The following is a 9319-nucleotide window of genomic DNA, read 5'->3' on the forward strand; positions in this document are numbered from 1 at the left end:
ACATGAGAAAGGCAGGGAGGGCATGACCCCCAGCACCAGGTCATGGCCCCCCAGCTGGAGAACCCTTGAATTCAAGGATTCCATGAAACAGGTCACTGAACTTTGTCCGGAAAGTGATGAAACTGAAATCCACCTCTTGAAGGTCTCTGATGACAGCGTAGGTATGAAGCGTGCTTATGACATCACTCGGGCAGCTGCTGATGTCACAGAAACCCCAGCACCGGGCACAATACTCAAGTGAAGGTGGCATGGAGATGGGTCAGGTGAGCGGAAAGGGAGCAGCATGAGACTCCAGAAAGAAAAATGGAAGGAAATGCACTACACCCCACGGCAGCTTTCCAAGAAGATTGGAGTCACCTACTCCATGGCCCAGTTCATAGTGCAGAGCTATCGCAGGCCATGCCATGCCAAAGCTCGCCAACGTGTCACCCACCTTCAGCCAACTCCAAAAAAACAGAACGTAACTGTGTATAAGGCCCAGTGCACATATTATGTTGGGACCAGGGGCCGAGGCCAGGAGTTAACGGACTCTGATGCATCTTTAACATCTTGCTGCAGAGCAAAGGGGAAAGCGGAGGAGGATATGCGTGGCTATGATGCTCCGTTGACATCTAATGCCGGGGGCAAGAGAGGAGCCAAGAATTTGGGTGACTCTGATGTGCCTTCTCTTCACATCTATTCAAGATCTTATTCCAGGGCCAAGTCCAGAAAGGAGCACGTGAGCCCCTCCACATCCTATTCCAGACCCTGCAGGGGAAGAAGCTGTGTGGCTCCTCCTGCTAGAAAAGCAAAATTTTCTAAAGGAAGGAGGGGAAGAAGGAGGCAAAGTGTAAAAAGGAGAAAAGGAGCCCAGGGTGGGAGATACCAAAGAATGAGAAAAGCTGTCCCTTTTGTGCCTTCTAAGCAGCCCTGCCAGGGAAGAGGCAGAGAAATACCCATAACCCTCCTTCTGGATGTACCATTGAACATATACCTGGAGGATGAACAATGGACAGTGAAAGGAGAGGAGAGGCAAACAGGCAAGAAACGGAGGAACAAAGGTGTCGCTGTCCAAGTCCCTTCCATCTGCACCACCGAGCTCGTAGCAACAGATGGCTATCAAACCGATTCTTCTTGTGGACAGGGGGAATCCAGGACCAGGCAATGGGCTGCAGATGCATCCACGACTGTAGATGAGAGTCCAGGGGAGAGGAAGGTTCCTGTCCCTGAGGAGATTTCCTGTGAACATGGGGCTTATCCAACAGGGGGAGAGGTCCCAACAGAAATCAGCAAGGAATGCACTGGCTCTGGGTGGTGGGAAAGGATCCAAAACTGGCTGCTGTCCTTCGGAATGTATTTGGAAAATATAATAAAGTCCTAGCTCTCCCAGCCAGATCCTTTCTTGTTTGCTATTGTTTCATTCGTCCCTAATGTGAGCATGCTTAGAGTGCTGAACCAGGGACCATCTGCATCACAGTGGGATGTGGGCACTTGCAGGTAGCCTGCTGTGAGCCGCTGGAGAATCTAGCGAGCAAGGCTTTGAGGACCTGATTTAAAGGCCACAGGAGTCTTTGCACTGACTTCACTAGGCTTTGAATCAGGTCCTTATACAGCCCTCACCACCGACATCTGCTGACCACCTCACAGGCTGCATCCCAGGTGATGAGGATGATCAAGTGATTACCTGCTTCCTGGCCACAACCCCATCACCTGGGAGGCAGCTTAATTAATCACAGGCTGGGGATTGAACCAGAATCCCTTTAAAGGACCAGCCCATCCTGGGAGAGTCCCTTGGATTTTAGGGGCCCAAATTGGACCCCTGGCAGGGGCCTGTTTTTCAGAGGGAGGGAGGGTAGGTAGCTGGGTGGGTAATAAACACTGTCTAAAAATTAGCCCCCTTAAGTTACCTTAAGTAGAACTAGGTGGGGAATAGTTCTTCATCCTGGTAGTGTTTTTGAGAGTTCCATGTTTTTTCCCATCCCAAATTGGGATGAGAAGTCAAAACTCCAAAAATGTTTGCAACCTGGCGATCTGAAAAATGTTTTGTTTCGATCACTTTGAAACATCTCATTTCCATTTCAACCTTTTTCCCCATTTTTTAAAAGCTTTTTTTAGTATAAATTAACTAAAATGTCTGAAGAGAAAGTCGCTTTGCACCAGAAAACGAAGCTGTTCATTTCGGTAATGTCAATGCGGGATGGTTCTACAATTTCAGAACTTGTTCTTCTCAAAGGGGGAGAGTTATCAGAACCGACCCTCCCCCACAAACAGTTCCAGCCCCAGCAAATTGACATTTTCTGACAAAAAAAGTTGGGCTGGAAAACTCGCAACCCGCTCCAGTCTCAAGTGGGGCACTTGGATGCACGAGTTGCTTTTGAAAACCTTGGCACGCAATTGCCACTCCTTGGAACCTCTGGATGGCCCTTTGATTTATGGGTGCTGCCAGCTGTGGGGAACATTGGCCTCATTTTCCCCTTTCCCTGTCTCCCTCGCATCTGCCCAGCTCGCATCTGGATTCAATCTCTTTTGGCCCTAACACTGTCTTTGTATCATTGCCCAGCCAGCCGTTAACATTTCAGCAGCCCCAGTTCTGTCATTCGGGGAATGCAGCCTCTTTCAGCTCCCCAGGCTGTATCTCAGAGTCGACATAAAGGGCATGCTTGGTCACCTGTGAAATCTGCAGCCTGATTTGCAATAGTTTGCAGGCCAGTCCCAGTTTTAACCTGGTCCTTTCAGTAGCTGTCGATCAGCCCTGTGCTAATTGGGCCAACTTTTAGGCAGAGACTGAGTGGGGAGAGCGGTCCTGCGGCACATCTCTGCTGACTAATGAAATTCTGCGCTAACTGAGCTGGCCGATGTGTATGTGCACCACTGCCTTCTACTGGATGGTATCTGAACTGCTCAGCTGTGTGGCATGAGTCTGATACTATCGCTAACTACTAATGGAGATGTGACAGGTAGAATCATCATCATCAAACACACACAGTCTACTGAAGACCACTGCACCAGGCAGAGTGACCATGGCGGATGGTGTCGCACCCGGCATTGTGTAGTGAAGTTCCCAGATCTGGCTCAATTCTGCAAATCCACAAATCCCTGGAATGGCCCCACAAAGGTAGGGTCAATGGAGAGTTTTGGAGAGCATGGTATGCTGGGGTGTTTTTGTCCATCCTGGCAATGGGGTTGAAGAGCACGCAATGCTGCTTTTGAACTTAATAAGTGAAGAGAGTTCGTCTGAACTCAACAAGATGAAATACAATGAGAATAAGCATGAAGTACAATACTTGGAAGGAAAAATCAAATGCCCAACTACAAAATGGGGAATAACTGGCTAGGCGGTAGTGCGGATGAAAAGGATCTGGGAGTTACAGTGGATCACAAATTGAATACGAATCGTCAATGTGATGCAGTTGCCAAAAAGGCTAGTGTCATTGTGGGCTGTATTAACAGGGTGTTGTAGATAAGACATAGGAGATACTTGTCCCTCTCTGCTGAGCACAAGTGAGGACTCCGGTGGAATATTGTGTCCAGTTCTGGGCACCACACTTTAGGGAACATGGATAAAGTGGAGAGAGTCCAGAGAAGAGCAACAAAAACGATAAAAGATTTAGAAAACCTGATCTATGAGGAAAGGTTAAAAAAACTGGGCATGTTTAGTCATGAGAAAAGGAAACTGATAAGTCTTCAAATCTGTTAACGGCTGTTATAAAGAGGACAGTGATCCATTGTTCTCCATGTCCACTGCAGACAGGACAGTATAACAATGCAGGTAGTACACAGGTTTGACAGATCCTGAACTTTGTCTCAGCACAAAGATATTTTGGCACCAATAAGCGAGACGTGGACATCATGCAGGAGGCAGTGAGAAATACTGCAACTTTGAACATGGCTTGCAGCCTAGGTAGATAAACTCGTCAATTGCTCCACAGAACTCAACCCCTCCTGCAACAGGAACTCTGCCGGCCCTGCTCTATGGTTCTGGCCCTTGATCTTCTGCCACGAGAAGCGAGCGGCGTCTTGGAGACTTTGGAGCGGGGAGGCTGAAATATTTGGACTTCTCCACAAGCAAGGCAGTGTCGTCAGCAGAGTCTCAATGAGTGAACACTTCTTCACCACACTTGATTCTGACACGTGGAGGGGGAAGTCCCAGTATCCAATCGATCACTCAACACAGAATAGCGGCAGGATGAGAATTCATCCCTGCCTCATGTTGTGTAGAAATGCGGCAAAAGCCGTGAACCAAGTGACAGTGGCCTGTACTTTTACAGTAGCTAGTGCTGAGTTCTCTCTCCGTTGGTATTAGGGTGACCAGAGAGCAAGTGTGAAAAATTGGGACAAGGAATGGAGAGTAATAGGCGCCTATAAAAGACAAAGCCCCAAATATCAGGACTGTCCCTATAAAATTGGGACACCTGGTCACCCTAGCTGGTATCACCATGAAGTTCAGAGTAGCCCTGACATGCAGCACAGTCCTGGCATGGTTTTGTTTCACCACACCTTTCAGCTGGGGATCACAAACCATTATAACCATCAAGCAATGATTTGCCGTAATGCAACACATTCACCGCAGTTCCCTTCTGTTTGTCAGGCAGCTCCAGTCTGGGGGTTCACATCTTGTCTCAGAGACAGCTGGAGAGGGGCTGGTGGAGGGGAGAGTGAACCCAGTGGCCAATGCACCATGTACAATGTCCCTAAGCACAGATGTCGTCTTGCTGGGGGCAAAAGGCAGGATACTGCGTGGGGCTGAGACCCAAGAGAACATAGCAGAGGTTGGTAATTGACATGGTGCAGAGATAACCAGACCTTCGGCATAAATCTTGTTTCCTGGGAGCCTGGATTCAGGTTTCCGCATTCAGGTGGTGGCCGCTGGCAGTCGTTTTCAGCGCTAAGATATGGGACATCGCCAGGTCCACTTGGGATAACAAAGGTGAGTCTAAAATGAGACACGCTCCCCTAGGGAGGAGCGGACAGGAGGTAGGCTAATGCCCCTATGCACCCCCGCTTCCCCTGGACTTTGTTTAGTGCCTTCGCATTTCAGAAACGACAGCTTTGCGGCTCCCCCTTGTGACCAAACTAGCTAGTGATGGGATTAACTTTTGCGCTGGGGGGAGGGGGGTTGTCGGGGGGGGGGGGGTTGTCAGCAGTGGAATAGCCTCCCTCCTTAACGTTTCTCAGAGGCTGGTTTGTTCTAAGTGTCAAGTAGCGTCTGTGTACTGCACTGTCCTGTTCTGGGGTGCAGGACAGCAGCAGGTAGTGGGGAATGGGGGTGGGGGTGGTAGAGGGTGGGGGCTACTGAAGAGATGGAGTAGAGAGAGCACCCATTACTAGGGGCATTGTGAGGGTGTTTGTTGCCAAGGAGCATAATAGCGAGGGCACCTGTTACCAGGCAGGCCTGGCAGTGAGCTCTGATTGCAGGGGTGCTACAGCATTCAATAATAATTTTTCATCTTTAGAAGGTGGGGAAAGATCATGGCTTTAAGTAACTTGAAATTTTCAGTGTCCATTTTGGAGCAGCTGCAGACATTGCGCTGTGTGTGTGTGTGTGTGTGTATGCCCATGCTCCTTGGAGAGTCTTTAAAACCTGCGCGCCTCCCCTCTAGGTCCCAGGTTGTCTAGGCGGACAGAATGACGCTATTCTGCTAGGAGAACAGAAAAGGGAGCTGAAGGACACGCGTGGGACTGGATGTCCACGGGTTTGCTGGCGGGTTAGACAACTTCACCGCTAGCTCATCTATCCAACCCCACCTTTGGACAGTGACGATCAAAAGCCGTTTCTGTTCGAGGGCTGCCCGGTGGCCCATGTGAAATGAGTTTGCTGGGTCTTGGCCCAGTTGGGCAGGCCTCAACATCCCAAAAACAATGATCAATTGGCACGAATTAGTCCCCTTGGTTGGTAGCTTCAGCAAAGGCGCCATGGACTGAATGGGACATTCAGAAGAAAGCGCAGTGTGGTCTAGTGGATATAGCATTGTACTGGGAGTAGGGAGACCAGGGTGCTACCTAGCTCTGCCTCTGTCCCATCTCTGTGCATCAGTTTCCCCCTCTGTAAAATGGGGCTAATTATTCTACCTCCTTTATAAAGCACTCTGAGATCTACTGATGGAAAAATGCTACAGAAGAGGTAGATGATGATATTAGTGGTGGGTAGGAGTGTAGGGAGAAGCTTGCACTGCCTGCCTCTGTCCATGCTGTACCTGCTCCATGCACAATCTCCAGGCTTGTCTCTTACAATGCAAATTGTAGATAGGAAAGCTGAATATCCTTTGGGAGAAAACCCTGATCTGAGGGTCATAGCTAGATCCCTAGTATAAGAGGCAGCCAGTCCTTACCCCTACTCCAGGAGGAAGGGACATGCAAACAAAATGGCAAGTTTTCTTTTCTTCTTATGTATTTCATGCTAATATTACGAGTGGGATAATAGTGCAAAGCATGACGAGTAATTGCATGCTAATTGCCAGTTAGTCAGTATCTTATTTAGCAGTGTTCTCTCTCTCTCTCTCTCTGTAGCTTGCCTAATTTGCAAAGAGAACTTGTGTGTGAATCGGATCTTTTTATACATAATTTAATAATAACAGGTTTCAGAGTAGCAGCCGTGTTAGTCTGTATTCGCAAAAAGAAAAGGAGGACTTGTGGCACCTTAGAGACTAACACATTTATTTGAGCATGAGCTTTCGTGAGCTACAGCTCACTTCATCGGATGCATTCAGTGGAAAATACAGTGGGGAGATTTATATACATAGAGAACATGAAACAATGGGTGTTACCATACACACTGTAACGCGAGTGATCACTTAAGGTGAGCTATTACCAGCAGGAGAGCCGGGGGGGGGAGGGGGAACCATATGAACTGGAACCATAAACTCACTGAACATTAAACCCCACCAAATGAGGGTAGATCCATCCTCATCATCGTATCCACTCATTATACTCCACACCTGAACATAGCCATTATATGGACAACATACCCCCATTTCTCAATGTCTGTACTTTGACCCGTTAAACTTTTACTCCGAATCGGGGAGATTGCAGATTATGCATTCCTTACACCACCAGTTCCTAAACCAAATTTTGTACCTCTTGATAATCTGTACCTAATTCCCTGATAACCAGAACCTTCTATGCTTAAACTCTGTACCGTTTTCTTTTTACTTCAACATTATCTTAATAATCAAGGATAGTGTTTTCAGGAAGATCACCGATGGATTGTAGTTTCCTCAGGAAGTCAGTGGTGTCTCGAAGATAGCTGGGAGTGCTGGTAGCGTAGGGCCTGAGGAGGGAGTCTACATAGCCAGACAATCCTGCTGTCAGGGTGCCAATGCCTGAGATGATGGGGCGTACAGCTAATAAGTGATGGTCACATAAACACCACCCTATACCGGAAACCTACTGACAGCTATTCCTACCTACATGCCTCCAGCTTTCACCCTGACCACACCACACGATCCATCGTCTACAGCCAAGCTCTGCGATACAACCGCATTTGCTCCAACCCCTCAGACAGAGACAAACACCTACAAGATCTCTATCAAGCATTCTTACAACTACAATACCCACCTGCTGAAGTGAAGAAACAGATTGGCAGAGCCAGAAGAGTTCCCAGAAGTCACCTACTACAGGACAGGTACAACAAAGAAAGTAACAGAACGCCACTAGCCGTCACCTTCAGCCCCCAACTAAAATTTCTCCAACGCATCATCAAGGATCTATAACCTATCCTGAAGGACGACCCATCACTCTCACAGATCTTGGGAGACATGCCAGTCCTTGCTTACAGACAGCCCCCCAACCTGAAGCAAATACTCATCAGCAACCACACACCACACAACAGAACCCGCTAACCCAGGAACCTATCCTTGCAACAAAGCCCATTACCAACTGTGTCCACATATCTATTCAGGGGACACCATCGTAGGGCCTAATCACATCAGCCACACTATCAGAGGCTCATTCACCTGCACATCTACCAATGTGATATATGCCATCATGTGCCAGCAATGCCCCTCTGCCACGTACATTGGTCAAACTGGACGGTCTCTATGTAAAAGAACAAATGGACACAAATCAGATGTCAAGAATTATAACATTCAAAAACCAGTTGGAGAACACTTCAATCTCTCTGGTCACTCGATTACAGACCTAAAAGTGGCAATTCTTCAATAAAAAAACTTCAAAAACAGACTCCAACGAGAGACTGCTGAATTGGAATTAATTTGCAAACTGGATACAATTAACTTAGGCTTGAATAGAGACTGGGAGTGGATGGGTCATTACACAACGTAAAACTTTTTCCCCATGTTTATTCCCCCCCTCCACTCCCCACTGTTCCTCAGACGTTCTTGTCAACTGCTGGAAATGGCCCACCTTGACTATCACTACAAAAGGTTTTTTCCACCCCACTCTCCTGCTGGTAATATCTCACCTTAAGTGATCACTCTCGTTACAGTGTGTATGGTAACACCTATTGCTTCATGTTCTCTATGTATATAAATCTCCCCACTGTATTTTCCACTGAATGCATCCGATGAAGTGAGCTGTAGCTCACAAAAGCTTGTGCTCAAATAAATTTGTTAATCTCTAAGGTGCCACAAGTACTCCTTTTCTTTTTAATAACAACAGATTCTGGCATAAAGAAGAATGACATCTGCAGTGACACTTGCTGGGATAAAAATTACGTGGGCCATCAACTCTCATGCTCCCCTGCACAGGCTGCCCACCGGCCGGGGGCCAGGAGGGACCCTGCACTCTCACCCCTGCCTAGCATTGTACTGCACAGTTGGCCAGGTGCATGATGCAGATGTGCCAAGCCTCACTCATTCTGGATTAATTGCCAGGCAGCTCCTGAAGCGCCTTGCTCTTGTGGAGATGGATTTTGCAGCATTTTAGATGAGTAATTTAAAATGTCTCACTGGCAACATCTATGAAATCAGAGGCATTTAAACTGTCACGGTTTAGAAAGCTCTGCATGAGTGAAGCTTTTATTTATTTTTTCACCACCCCTGAAGTATCTGGAATTTCCTACTGATAACAGACAGGACACCAGTCTAGATGGACCATTAGTGTCCCAGTACACCTGGAGGCAGGATTCTGTGCTATCTCAATGCAGATGGAGACCCCAAACTAGATTCAGATGGAGACCAAGAGAGAGGGCATGGGATCTCTGTGTAGATCGAGACAGGATACTGGTGCAGTTGGAGACCAGACTAGATGCACCCATGTTCTAGTCAATGCAGCAGGAGACCGAATTCCAGACTAGACTGATTTCTGAGCTGCTGTGAAGTAGTGACTTCTGTGTTCCAAATCCGGAACCTCTTGCTGCTTTGTTTGTGTTCATTGCAAACTC

The sequence above is a fragment of the Lepidochelys olivacea genome, assembly GCF_965140295.1.
Source record: "Lepidochelys olivacea isolate rLepOli2 genome assembly, chromosome: 26".
Taxonomy (NCBI): Eukaryota; Metazoa; Chordata; order Testudines; family Cheloniidae; genus Lepidochelys; species Lepidochelys olivacea.